Below are 15,620 nucleotides of genomic sequence, written 5' to 3' on the forward strand. Positions count from 1 at the left end.
GTATGAATCACGTAATCGCAAGCAGCAAATTACGTCTAAAGTACGTACCTAAGTGGAATTATGTTACCTGAAAAATAAACTCAATTAACCGTTACCTTTTTTTGCTTATTACTTTCTTCTTCGAAATGACCTTCTTCCTGAAAATTTTCTCCAAAGCAAGTCGTCTTAACGTCGGACACGCACAGAATTTACCTGAAGGTCTTAAATACTTTATACAACCGTATCCTGAAAAATACTGAACGTTAATAACATAATTTATGAAGTCCTTATAGCTTTATACAGAATTTATTCGGAGAAATTAAACTGTGTATTTATTTACGTCTGTCAGTGCATTCGCACTGAGCGCTCGATCAGCTGTAGGCGCGTGACGTAGGAAGTGATTGTTTGCGGTCAACGACTGCCTGGTGCGGCGCGCAGACTGACTGTTGCTTTGAGTATGTGCCGCCGCCAAAACACAGCGCGGTATCCTTGTATTCTCTGCGTGTTTACATGTAGCTGTTAGTTTCTCACAAGTATGTCATTCCACAAAACTTTTTTTTAAAAGTATATCATTCCACAAAAATTTTGGAAACTACGAACCTCACGTTTTGTGGTAGGAACAGCGTAATTACGAATAGCATCTAGTTTCTCTGGATCGGGAAGAATACCTTCTGTAGAAATAATGTGACCGAGAAATTTCACCTGAGAACGACCAAATTCTGATTTTTCCAAGTTCACTGTCATGCCAACTCGTGCAAAAATACGTAATAATGAATCCAAAATTTTGTTATGCTCACTCCAAGAACGTTTAGCAATAAGAATATCGTCAACATATGAAGTAATATTGTCACGAAGATAAGCAGGTAAAATTTCATTTAAGCTACGAATGAATGCTGCTGAAGATACAGTAAGTCCAAATGGTAATTTCCGAAACTGGTAACAGTTACCGAAGGCTAAAAAGGCAGTATATTTTCTACAATCAGGGTGGAGTTCTATTTGCCAAAAACTTGCGCGCATATCAATCGTGGATAAAACTTTAATTCCATGGAAATGTTGAAGAAGTTCATCTAAATTTTGTGGACGGTCAGTTTCAGGAATAATAATATTGTTTATCTGTCTGGAATCCAGAACCAAACGAATTGACCCATCCTTTTTAAGAACAACGTGTAATGGGCTGGTATAAGGGCTGACTGCTGGCTCAATAATGCCCTGATCTAACATGTATTGAAGTTCATTCTTAACCTTGTCTCTGTAAGCCAAAGGAATAGCGTACGTTTTCCCGCGAAATGGTGTGTGTTCTTTTACTTTAAATAAATATTGTAAGCCTTGTATAGTTCCTGTGTGATGACTAAAGACTGTTGCATGTGAAGTCAAAATATGGTGCAGCTTTTCTTTTGCAACGTCATCTGGCACTTCAGCTTTCTTAACCTTTTCATTAATTAATTCTTCGCTACTAATTATATCCTCCATCGCGTCTCTGTATCTATTGTCATTGTCATGAATAAACACACTGTCGTCATAATGCTCAACGAAAGCATCAGAAGTAAGAAACCTTAAACATTTTGTATCTGATTCAGATCTTGCTAAACACTCGAAAAATTTCAAACATTTCGGCATTCCGGCAACAGTCAAATTCACACTTCCTTCTTTAAAGTTCAAAATTGCCTTATATGTGTTAAGAAACTCCATACCTAATATAATCTGTGTACTGAGTAATGGAACAATAATAAAATTAGCAGACAATTCGTATCCTTGACAAATGAAATTTAGGTTGGTCTGTTGTTTAACTTCCACACCTTTTCCAGAAATCGCTCCTCGAATTGTAGTTTTAGAAATAGGTAACACAGGACAGGCAATAGTTCTTTCACATATACGAAAAACTGATTCACTAACGACGTTCAATGGGCTCCCAGAATCTAAAACTGCAGTGAACTTATTCTTACCCACACATACTTCAATAACAGGATGTAAAAATGCGTCTACATTATTTTCCTTTTCATCTAGCAAAATGTCTCTCATGTCTTCCAGGCGTACGTAGTGTAAAGTCGTAGTGTCATTACTTTCTGAACCGTCTATATTGCTGCCAGAAGCCGAAGCTGCTAGTCATTGTCGATTGTTTGCGTCACGTCTTTGATTATTCCCGACATTTCGCGGATCAATTTCTACTATTTCCACTTGTCTCTCTGAATTTCTGTCACGCGGAGGATGCCAATTAGGTCCTTCCTGTCTGTTAGATGCAAATTCTTGGTTGTGTCTGTTATTAAAATTTCTGTTTTCCTGTCTGTCTGCATAATTACTTCTTGTATAATTTCGACTGTCACTTCTGAAATTATTGTTAGACCTACTACCCTGGTTATTTCTGTAGTAAGAGTTTCTATTATTGTATGAATAATTTCTGTCTTGATGATACCGATTACTGTTTCCGTATGATTGATCATTCCGGTAAGAATTACCGCTATTATAATTGTCTGTGTAATCTCTGTTAGAACGTCTGTTATTGTCATAAGGCTGGTATCTATTGTCCTGTCTGTTACGTCTGTCATTCTCAAAGTTACCCAAATAACGTCCGTTCCGATCACTATCCCTTTTCTCTGAAAATGTATTGTAATTACTGCTACTGAAAAAATTACAAGAAGTCCCGTCGTCGTTGTCATACTCAAGTTCTTGTAACAAAGTCTTAAAAGTCTCAATGTCGTCTTTACATCTTCCAGCTAAAGCAATTTGTCTTATGGATTGTGGCAGCTTAGTTAAACAAATGCGAATTAATTCAGTCGGGCTATAAGGGTTGGAAAGGAACTGATTCTTTCGAATCATGTCTTCAAAATATTCCGCTGGCGTGCGGAACTCAGACTGTTTGAAATTACGCTGCATAATAAGACTGTGTTTGACTCTGTCTTGCGTGTTTTCGGACCAATATGCCGATAGAAATGCATGATAAAAATCATTTAGGTTATTACAATCTCTAATGAGTGCGCGCATCCGCGTCGCCGGTTCGTTTTCTAAATATCCACACATAAATTCCAGTTTGTGACTTAATGGCCAATTTGGTGGGAGTGCATACATAAATTGATCTAACCATGCACATGGATGTATGTCATTTTTAGAATTGCGGAAGATCTTAAATTTCCGAACAGTCAAAAAGTGTTTATAGTCAAAGTTTTCGCCTCGTGGCGACAAAGACCTACCGCGTCTGTCCCAGTTTGAATGTCGATTATTGTCAAGTTCGCGCGCCTGGCGCTCTCTTGTTGCGTCCCGTAAATGAAACAAATTATCTTCTTCAAAGCCCTCTGCTATCTGTGATTCTAAATTTCTTCTGCTGTCTTTTCCTACGATTTCACCTTCGATTTGTTTGACTTGCTTTCGTAATGCCTCTACTTCCCTTTTAACGCGTTCATTAAACTTTCCCTGATTTTCAACATGCTTATTTATGTTCTGGTACTCTTCGGTTTCTGCAAATGGTAATGGAGCTGTATCATCTGAATCTCTATCCCCATTTAAACTAAGATTTGTCAATTTATCTGAAATCTCCTCAACTCTTTCCGATAAGTCACCTATTTTTTCTTTCTGTTTACCTACGTCTTCCGTAAGTGTCGCGACTCGGGTTTCAGTGTTGACACATTTGGTAGTTAACTGTTCATATTGTTGTGTTAGGTTATTTAATCTGTCATTTGGTACGGATTCCTCGATTCTCTCAAATATTTCTTCCTTATCGTGTGCACGTTGTAAATTTAACTCTGAAAATTTCTGCACTATCACGCGATCTCTTTCCTCCTGTTCTCTATCCTGTTCCCTTTGTCTAATCTCTACTGCAATTAATCTATTATTGTGAGCATTCAAAATCGGTTGTACTTCTTCTCTAATTTCTTTCTTTAATTCATCTTTCATGTTTTTGAAACATGTCCCTAGTCGTGAATCTAACCGTGTTTCCATTGTTCCCATCTCAGTTGTAATTGTTCCTATCTCTGTTTTAATTGTTCCTATCTCTGTTTTAAATTCAGATCGAAACTGCTCCATTGTTCCCATACCAGTTGTAATTGTTCCTATTTGTGATCCCTGTGAGTCTAACCGTGTTGCCAAAGTTCCTATCTCTGTTTTAATTGTTCCCATATCAGTTGTAATTGTTCCTATTTGTGATCCCAAATTTAATATTGCACCCATCAACTGCTCCATATTAAATGGTTCAAAATTCTTTTCGCCCCTAACATTTCCCGCAAAACCAGTTTCCTTCGTCATGGCTGTAAAGCTATTTGTGTTCGATACTATTTCAGAATCTTCTGTCGTTAATCTCGAATTCTGAAAACTTTCTGATTGAGAAAAATTTTGAAATGGTTCTGGACTATTTTCCCTGCTTATTAAATTGTTTTCCACTTCATTATTCATCATACTGTTCCCCTGTGTTGGTGAGTTCGCCATGTCAACAATTTCGTCATTCTGACTATCCATCATTTTTGCCTTTTTCATCGATCGCGTAATCATTTACAAAACATACAAAACTCGTCACTGTACGAAAATTACAGAGAATATAACACGTTATCACCAACAATACCATTCACACAGAATGCTTCCCTCAAACGCGATTAACGAACAATTGAAATAATTGCACTAAATCGTCAAACGCGTATACAAGGCAACAAAAAAAATAAATTTTGAAAAATACCATTAGAAGAATGCCAATTACCAAATCTACACATGCAATATAGACTATAATTACTAGACTACAAATTACTACAACAATACTACTGTCCACTATTTCTACAATCAGAAGAATTCCAAGGGACGATCCGAAGCAGTGGTCGCCACGTGCATGGGGGCTTAATTAAATGCAATGTAAATAATTTTAATTTTTCGTAGCTGTTTGTCCGATTACGAAGTCTCGTACCGGTTGGCCCTGACTAGTATTATTACGCAATCTGACTGCTTAGAACAATAACAAAGAATGAAATGGAAATTTTCATTAACACAATTAATTAATTAAGTCCCCAGCAACTATAAAACCTACGAAACCAAAGCACAAGTGTAACTGTTCTGTGTGTGGAAGTATGACTCAACGTACGCATCTGGCACGGTTCTTCTTCAATAACACAAGAATTTATAAATATCATTTATACTGAATTAATTAAAGAAAATAAGAATACCATAATTACTCAAGAAAACCAGAATTACACTCTAATACAAGAACACAAGCCAGATGCTTTGTTGACTGAACCTGTAATGACGCATTATTTAAAACATGGAAATAATGAAAAATAAATCAAGTTTCGTTACCTTCATATATTGACCAAAATCACTCTCATAATTACAATATATCTCCACACCGACTCGCTATTACCACATCTCAACAAGAACCTTTCAGTATCACATCTCAGCAAGCACTCTCTACTAGCACATCTGAACACGAACTGACTACTACGAGTCCTCGACAAGCACTGACTACTACGACATCTCAATAATCACTCTGCCAGTGGAGGCGGGCGAACAATGCTCTCTAGCGATCTCTGGCGCTGTGGCTCAGTGTAGCCACCTTTCAAGGTTCGAATCCTGCCTCGCATATGGATGTGTGTGATTTCCTTAGGTTAGTTAGGTTTCAGTAGTTCTAAGTTCTAGGGGATTGATGACCACAGATGTTAAGTCCCATAGTGCTCAGAGCTATTTGAACCATTTCAACCACATTAATGTGACCGCGTGTGAAAACCTGAATAACTACCTTTTGCTTCGTGGACCGCTGCAAGAAGTGCAGGAAGAGAGCTAATAAGCTTGTGGGAGGTACCGACAGGGACTTGTAGCCACGCCAACTTTAGTGCCGTTGCCAGCCGCTCTAGATTTCTTGGTTGGAGGATCCACGGCGCGAATTACCCGATCGAGGCGGTCCCACGTATTAGCGATTTGGTTTAAATCCGGCAAGTTTGGCGGTCATGGAAGTACGAGAAACTCATCCAGGTGCTCTTCGAACAAAGCACATGCACTGCGATCTGTCTGACACGTTGCATTGTCCTGCTGGTAGATGGCATCGTGCCCAGGAAAAACTAACTGCATGAACTGGTGGAATTGGTCCCCAAGGACAGATGAATACTTGTGTTGGCCCATTGTGCCCTCCAGAATGACAAGATCACCAATTGAATGCCACGAAAACATTCCCCAGACCATAACTGTTGGAGAGTGCTTATTTTCAGGTGTTTTACGCCGTATACGCTAACGGCCATCTCTACGATGAAGCATAAAACAAGATACATCTGGAAAAGCCACCTGTCGCCACTCAAGTGGACGTCCAGTTGCCGTACTGGCTAGTAAATTCCAGCCTTCATCGCCGATTAACAGCAGTCAGCATGGGTGCATAAATCAGACACCAGCTGCGGAGACCTATATGCAGCGATGTCCACTGAACGGTGGTTGAGGAGACACTGTTAGTACCCATTAGATCATCTAGGAGACCAGTACGTGTACTGGCCCGTACACGTCTCTGCAGCTGTCGTTCATCTCTGACGTCTAGGGCCTTGGTTCACCACAGATGGCTCGGTGTTGGTTTTGGATGGTGCCATTTTGGTCGTGCACGGTGTACTTTAACCACAGCGGCACGCGAACGGTTTACGATTTGCTTCCATCCTTGGCCACAAAGCCAGTGGTCATTCTCTTTTGGGAATCAGATAAATCGCTCCGATTCCACATAACAATAACGACTGCACTTCTTTTGTCCGCGTCCCCCCGAAATGCTTTACACTCACGCTCATAAATTAAGGGTTATTGCAGAATGTGGTGCCACACAACGGGGCTCACACATAGGGAACATACACGAAACAGATCTGTAAGTCCACGGTATTGGTGATAAGTTGAGAAAACCGTCCCGAAACATATGTGCTACAAAACGCCACTGTTTCCTGCGCATGTACCCCGACATCAATATGGGATATGACCGCCATGTACACGAACACAGGCCGCACAACGGGTTGGCATACTCTGGATCAGGTGGTCTAGCAGCTGCTGGGGTATAGCCTCCCATTCTTGCACCAGTGCCTGTCGGAGCTCTTGAAGTGTCGTAGGGGTTTGAAGACTTGCAGCGATACGTCGACCGAGAGCATCCCAGACGTGCTCGATGCGGTTTAGGTCTGGAGAACGAGCAAGCCACTCCATTCGCCTGTTTCAAGGTACTACTCCACGATGGCAGCTCGGTGGGGCCGTGCGTTATCATCCATCAGGAGGAAGGTGGGACCCACTGCACCCCTGAAGATGCGGACATACTGGTGCAAAATGACGTCCCGATACACCTGACCTGTTACAGTTCCCCTGTCAAAGGAGTTTTTAACTGGTTCCTGGTTCACGTCAGAAGAAAACCCGGTGAGAATCCCAGTTCAGACTATACCTGGACTCGTCCGTGAACATAACCTGGGCCCACCGTTTTAATGACCATATACAGTGTTCTGGACATCAAGCTTTAGGGGACCTCCTTTGAGTAGGGTTGGTGGAATGCACCTTTCAGGTCCCCGGGGGGAATAAACCATGTCTGATCAGTCGTCTGTAGACTATTTGTCTGGAGACAACTGTTCCAGTGGCTCCGTTAAGGCCACGAGAAAGGCTACCTGCAGTACTCCGTGGCAGTCTGCGGGCACTGATGGTGGTATTGTACGGTGGACGTCCCGTACTGTAGCGTCTGGACACGTTTCCTGTCTGCTGAAATCGTTGCCATAATCGTGAGATCACACTTTGTGGCACACGGAGGGCCCGTGCTACGACCTGCTGCGTTTGACCGGCCTCCAGTCGCCCTAGTATTCTACCCCTCATAACGTCATAAATATGTGTTCTTTGAGCCATTTTCAACATACAGTCACCTTTCAGACGTATGAAAACGTCTCCACACTTGCTCGCTGCACCGTACTCTGACATGCACCAACACACCTCTGCGTATATGGACTGCTGCCAGCGCCACCGTGCGACGACCGCAGGTCAAATGCACCGCATGGTCATACTCCGAGGTGATTTAAACCCGCGCACCGCCGACCAGAACGTTGTTTCACCATGTATCAGCGTTATCCTTAATTTATGAACATGAGTGGTTATTGCACGTTGGCGTCGAACATTAGCAATAGTCACATTAATGTGTTGTTTACAATATCTTCAACTTCAATGATTATTTTGTAAGTTTCTAAATTTTCCGTTGAGAGGCTAATGTCGATATTAGAAGGTATGACGTTTTAATTAATTTATTTTTCTCTTGCATGAAGTCTTTTGCTGATCGTTTTGCCACTCTCACAAAAAGAACATGTCAATGAAATCATCTTCCGGTGACGACTAGCACGAACAAGTAGGAGAGTCTATTCTGTAAAGCTGACATCAAGTTTGCATGATGAACGGCGTTAAGCGTGTCATACAATGAACATCTTCACCTAATGATACCAAAATGAGACTCCATTATTTCCATGCCTATCTGGTAAGTTGATAAAAAATACATTTTCATGTGATCTTACTTTTAGTATTTTAAGCAAAGAAAAGTGTGATTTGTTCCAATGAATAATAGTGTGAGTACGTTATGGCTGTTGCGTACGTCTAAAATTACTATAGATTTCCAGGCGGATATCGAAATAACGAGGTATGAAATATTATCAGGTACTTGAAGCTCTTGAAAGATCTTTGCAGAATGCTTACTACGATTGCTGACAATAGCACATCGCTATTGTGGAGGATAACATTAAGGGTTTGATGAGATGATTACATTTCTCGATAAAGGTTCATACTGCAGTTAGTACACAGATTTATGTCTCTCACAAGTTTATCGGTGCACATATGGGAGGAGGGAACGATACGATTTTGATGTGGCGGCCAAGGATACTGGGCTATAAATGAGCTATGAATGAGCTGCTCACCAGCTGATTAATCTTTACGGTAGAGCGTAAGATTGAACTACTGTGTCTAATGAAGTTACCGGAGTTCGTATGATGACGCACAACGGATTTTGTCATTAGTCCGTCTCCATGTACTTAACAGCCCCAGGTCTTTTGTTGACAGTGAAACCTGTTCAGTTCAGTCGTACAACGTAAATCAAAATTTCATAACACACTCATTTCAGATTTTTCGTGAATTATGACGCACCGTGACAAGACCAGAGATTGTGTGCCGTATTAACCAATCTCTTACAAATGCAATCCAGCCTCTCTTACGGTGACTGTTCACAAACTGCGAGACATAATTTCGATAGCGTATGTACTAACAACACATGTCGGACATTTTTACTTGTAAATTAGCCTATACTACATTAACAGTTACTAAATTTCATATAAAAAATTTTGATAGCCTGAACAAAACCAGTTCTATACAATCCAAACCACTAATATTATTTATAACATTTTGCTATATCACAGTACACTCCAAATTACCGAAGATATTAAATGAAGCTATAAGCAGATCTATGTAATAACTCCACAAAACACATGCGTAATCATAAATAGTTTGTAACACTTGAATTTTTTTAAAGAATTACAAATTTGAAAATTTAACATTGAAATTTGTGTTTATCATTTTTATCAATATGTGCATGGAAATTGGTGAGTAGTGCATTCTTTAGTACTGGGATTATTGTATACCTCTTAAAGTCTTAGGATATATCGCCCGTCTCATATGGCACACACGCCAGATGAAACGATTCTCTCATTACCGATCGTACTAAGGATCTTAATAATTTTGGTGGAATATCTTCTGCTTCTTCTGCCTTGGTTCGGCAGTTTGTTGATACCGTCACTGTAAAACGTTCGACTTTGTTAATGAAACCAAAGCACACGTGTGTTGGCACCGATTCGTCTCCATGAAAGTACTCGAAGGTGTTCTTTAAGATTTGGAAACAGATGAAAGTCGAGTGGGGGCAAGTCGAGACTGTATGGAGGATCATCGATGACAGCGAACCAAATGTGTCGTATTATTGAAGATGTCGCAGCTCTAGTGTGTTATCTGGGATTGTCATGCTAAACAAGAGGGTGCAAATATACAGACACGAAGAATAAAGAATTATAATGTTACGAACGTTTGTTTTATTTTTATACCTGTAAGAAATTTCACGTAAAAGCCTTGGAGACGTTACTCTTCAGCTCTCCCCCGTACGATTACCAGCCAAAGCTATGCAAACCTCAAGTTACTATCTACGACTGGTCACGTTAATCGTGAATTGTCTCTGTTGTTTATTTGTTAAGGTTTGTCTATTAAATCATATATGTTAACTGTACCACACTGCAACGGGTATCATAGCAGCTGATTAGCAGGACAAAATCGCACTGCTAGACACACTCAAACACGTATGCTTACAAAACACACTTCTGCACATTTGGCGCTCAGTGGTTCAAGCTCACAACGGTGCATTTCTCACCTGTGAATATCCGTAAAATTTTGTTCGTTTCGACGCCCCTTATCATGCTCTGACCCTATTAATACCTTATTTAACCAAAATAGTGCACTCTGAGACAAAAAAAAAAACACACACCACGAAGGAATTATCCGGATGTGGTGCAAATCGATAGATGTGATGTGCATGTACAAACGAACAAATGATTACAGTTTCAGAAAAAATGGACTATTTATTCCTGAGGAAGAGTTTCCGAGAATGTTATACTGAATACCACCTTGATCCGCCTTGGCTCCTATACAAACTGTTATCCAGCATAGATTCACAGAGTTTTTGGATGTATTTCTGAGGGCTGTCGTGGCAAATTCTGTCCAACTGGCACATTAGGTCGTCAAAATCCGGACTGGAGGGCCGTACCCATAATGCATCAAACGTTGTCAGTTACAGAGAGATATGCCGACCTTGCTGGCCAAGCGAGGGTTTAGCAAGCCCGAAGACAAGCAGTTCTTTGGGCTGGCATAATCTTGCTGAATCATAAGCCCTGGATGACTTACCATGAAGCGCAACAAACTGGTGGTTACAATGTTGTCGACCTACCGCTGCGTTGTAAGGCTGGTGTCGATGACAACCAAAATGTAAGGAAATGGTACCCCAGTCCATCACTCCTGGTTATAGCGCAGTATGGCGCGTGGCACTCAGCTTGGTACACCACCAATGTCCGGGACGACTACGGAGACGTCTTCGACCTGGAATCTCACTGACAGGAGTAGGATGGTCTTCAGTGATGAATCCCGCTTCGAACTGAGCTCCAATGACTAACCCGCCATGCCGCCCAACAACCAGGAATGATGATCTGCAGCTGCGGGTTTCAATTAATTATCATTTCTTCTAGAGAAGCTGCACAGTCATCAATGGTATATGTTACTTCGAGAAAAGTTACTATCTTCATATACAGTAGTAGCATTACGTATGTAGATTGTGGACAGCTGGGAATGTGGGTCTCGCGGGAAGCGTGCAAGGGATAAGTGCCTGCAGTCGCGCTGTTCATCTGTGTCCTCGGTGGCTCAGATGGATAGAGCGTCTGCCATGTAAGCAAGAGCGCCCTGGTTAGAGTCCCGGTCGGGGCAGACATTTCCAGCTGTCCCCATGAAGGTATGTCAACAACGCCTGTCAGCAGCTGAGGGTTTCAATTAATCATCATTTATTGCGGCCATTAAGGTCGTCCTAATAAGGTGGCATAATTTGCGTCGCACTGAACGAAGATTTTGTTGAAAAAAGGAGTTTTGTAGCCAAAAGTGTATGGAATAATATGATCTATTAAAATCCTGAATAAAACCATTCTGCTTTCAGCAAAAAAACCTGTCGCACTGCTTATTGTGCTCTTCGTACATCATGTAATGTATTTCTTGGAACTAATAATCTGTCCCTCGTTCCGTAACGGTCATTTCAAGGAGCTTGATCTTTTCTACGATGTTCATGTTATTTTCATCCAATTTATGTCCTGATTTCGCCATATTCTCCTGTTGAAGGAAAATACCATTAAAAATTCAAGTGTATCTGATACTCGTTTTACGCGATGCAATCCGAAACTGTTTTGTCCGATACAAGGCGAATGTACCGTTGTACCGTAGTTTAACATTTGCATTGTTCTTGCTTAGGCTACACTTCCTCACAATAACGTAGTTCTATCTACAGATGAAATAAAAATGTAATATTACGTACTGGCAAACAGAGCACAACACAGCAGGCCTACATTTTTCACTGTAAAACTTACCAGAAACAAATAAGTTGATACCACTCCGAAAAGTACTGTTGTTGTGATTTAAAATTACGCAACAGTCTTGTCCATCCATCAGTGCTGTTTTAGGTGCAGTCACAAATGATAGTGCTCAGAAACTGCCCTTTTCCGATAAATTCAGCACTTACTAAGTAAAAGGCAGCTAAGAATCGCAAAATATAGTGCTCTTTGTCATTAACATTAAAATATTTTAAGGACTTAAAAAAGCAATTCACCATAGAACGTGAAGAACGAATAAAGTTATATCTGTGAATTCGTGATGACCATTTCTTCCTCGTTGTGTGATCCTCTATAAATAAAAATACATTAACTCTTAAGCATCCGCCGTAATTTCTTCTGCAGTTTGGCACAGAACAACGAACGGCATTTTATGAGCAAAATGAATATCATAGGCAGATCGAACACAAACAGAGCGTCCAATATAGTGCACACAAAGTAAAAAAAGAAAAAACAATTCGCATTCAATCACTTACCAATTACACTCGCGAACGAACTCAATTACGATGAATAGCATGCAGTGCAAATGTATATATGTTTCTGTCGACTACGTGTGACGTCATGTTATGACATCATACATTACGTGCACGGGTTTAAAAAAAATCATAAAAAGATGTGCTTACACAATATGCTGTCATATAATGCCCGACCTGCCTTCTTATGAAGAATAGGGATAATGAACCTGGCCCGAAAAATATTTACAGTAAGACACACGGGGGAGTATGGTGTCTATTCGCTACAGGATGCGTTTCGTGCCAGTGTCGCGTTAAGTTGTGATGAGCAGTTCTTTTATTCATTAAGAAGGGTCAGCTCTAGTAGTTTAACTTGTACAGTTTTCATGGATGCGCTTCCACATGTGCTACGATTATTGCCCGTGGAACATCTTCACGACATCACTGTTTCTCCATGTCTTTGCTAACACAACTGCCGTCATCGCCTATACAGCATCTCGTATTCGCAGCCTAAGAGTTTGCTCATCATAAACTGGCGAATTGAACATTTAATCCTTAACGTAATCCCTCAAAAAAAAAGTCAAGAATGTTTGTGTACTGGGCGTTGCGGGCATGGTGTTGGGCCATCGTTACAGAACCTTTTTTCTGGAAAGGTTTTGTCCAAAAACTGGCGAACAAATAACATACAATTGGCGATGCACCATCTTGTTGGAACACTATCAATGGTTGACATTCAAGTAACTGATACTGATGTTGAAATGTACCCATAAAAACTTCAAGACTTAAGCTATCATTTGCAAAAAATCGCATGCACATGTAGAAGTGTATCCACAAAGAACTCTGCTCCAAATGGTTGCTTAACTAACAAACACATACCTGTATGTAGCGTAGTCCTTAGAAATGATTTCTTTAATCAATGAAAGACTTCACGCTCACCGAATATTTTGGGCTGCGATGCGCTTTGGCGTATGTTCCATTGCACATCAACGCTGAACTTCGTTTCAGAAGTACTGAGTTTGATTCTGTAACTCCAGTAGCCGAAACGTGTTAAGAAATATTGTAATAAACAAAAGACACTAAGTGATCGCCAGTTTTATTCGTAACATAAAGACGGTAATCGCAGTTCGTTTTTGATAAATTTTCGCTAACGTTAGTTAAATTATGACTTCAGTCATAGAACTCATCCGATAAATCATTGGTTGCCAACCTGCGTGCAGTTACTCTGAGGGGTAAAATAAAATTTTCGGAGGGGTAAAAACAAAAAGGTTCGATTGTGTTTCCGCCGATCACAAAACTTTCTCTTAGTGATAATAGTTGTGACCATTTCCTATTTCAGAAGATACAAATACTGATTAAATAAATTGCCATCCGTTACATTGTTTTCACATTTCTGCATTAACACGTAATAACAATAGCATAGGTTGCAGCTTTTGGAACGGAAGTATGAACATAATCTTCCTCGCATAATTAACCCACTGCACACATATATTATACTTTGTACCATGCATATATAAGAGAAAAATTGTGATATATACGTCACATATGTTTTGATATCTCACGATGAAGTATTCACCGAATTATAGGTAGTTCCCACAATGTACCATTATCTACTTTGCAGCATATAAAAGAACTAATTCACATAACAGTAAAAATCTAATGGTTAATACATTGTTGTAGGGCCCACACAACATTATTATTATTATTATTATTCTTATTATTATTATAATTATTGACAGTGGCTAGACGCAAAGCATAGTCAGCGTGAATATTTCCAATTTTTGATAGCTGAGAAATAAGGAGTTTAACAATCAAGTGTTACAGAGACAGTACGTGTATTGCACATGTTTTAATTTGGTTGAATTAAAATGGAGTGCAGGATATGGGTGAATCAGGTGTCCGAGGAAGAAGAGTGATGCTGAGCAAACTTGCTTTGTAATGGTTGTGTACCTTAAATGTGGACAGTTAGCTTTCTTTTCTGGGAAGGTGTTGTAGTTAACATTTGTGATCGAGGGAGAATCCCTTCATCGTTCTATAGAAGAAAATGCTAGGAACGAGAAGTACCAATTGTCTGTATTCTGGAAGGAAGACAGACTGCAGCTCATTGGCATGGACCTATAAGCATTCGTGCGTCTTATTGGCACTGAGCAGTGCTGGTAGGGTATCAAGAGGCCAGTTGGTAACCAGCAGATGTTGTTAAAGGTGGAGTTCGTGTTACGGGGAAAAGATGAAGTCGTGTTCGTAGTGTAACTTCATGAAATGTATTGGCAGTTGCAAATACTAACAACTATCAGCAGTATAAGGTAATGACAACTAAGGTAATGACGACAGTGAAACGTTTACCGGGCCGGGACTCGAACCCGGATTTAACACATTACGCTAGCGGTCGACTTAACCGCTTCTGCTATCCGTGCACGAATCACGGCCAGACCTTAACTTCCGTGTGTCGTCGTTACTGCGTCACAACCTCTACTTGTACACACATTGTGTAATTCCTGTACGGGGCAGGACATATTAATTGAAAGTAGCTGTCCGGTATTGGCAAATAAATACGATATTGCAGAGCCTGTGTTGTTGAGAAGAACGATGCCATTGTGGCGGCGGGGCTCTTTCCCTCCCTTTACGACGAACCTGCACCTGCCTGTGAACATTGTCTCAAGAGATCATCAATAGGAAAGCCGAGTGAAACCTACTGTACTTCGACGTGAACCAGGCTGCAATTAAAGTCACTAATCTACGTTTCGGGAGAAACACGAAACGAAAGGTTGGAAATTTTGTCCTCAGTTAATATATTCTGAAATTTAGGTGAACAAGTATCACTGCCAAGCCCGTGCTAGTCTGAACACAGTCACTCACAGTCCCTTTCACTCGCGTTAGCAAGTTAATGGTGTTGCATTTCCCGAAACCGTAATAGCCACAAAAATACTATTTGTGTTTGATTGAAAACGCTCGCCAAATATTAAGTCTGTCGGTACCAAATGCAGTCACAGTTTTTAGCCACCGGCCTGCTCAATACTCCAGTCTTTTCTCGTCACAAAATTCACTTAAAAGTTCCGAAATTTCTACACACACATCGGAA

Source organism: Schistocerca nitens, chromosome 1, assembly GCF_023898315.1.
Source record: "Schistocerca nitens isolate TAMUIC-IGC-003100 chromosome 1, iqSchNite1.1, whole genome shotgun sequence".
Classification (NCBI taxonomy): Eukaryota; Metazoa; Arthropoda; class Insecta; order Orthoptera; family Acrididae; genus Schistocerca; species Schistocerca nitens.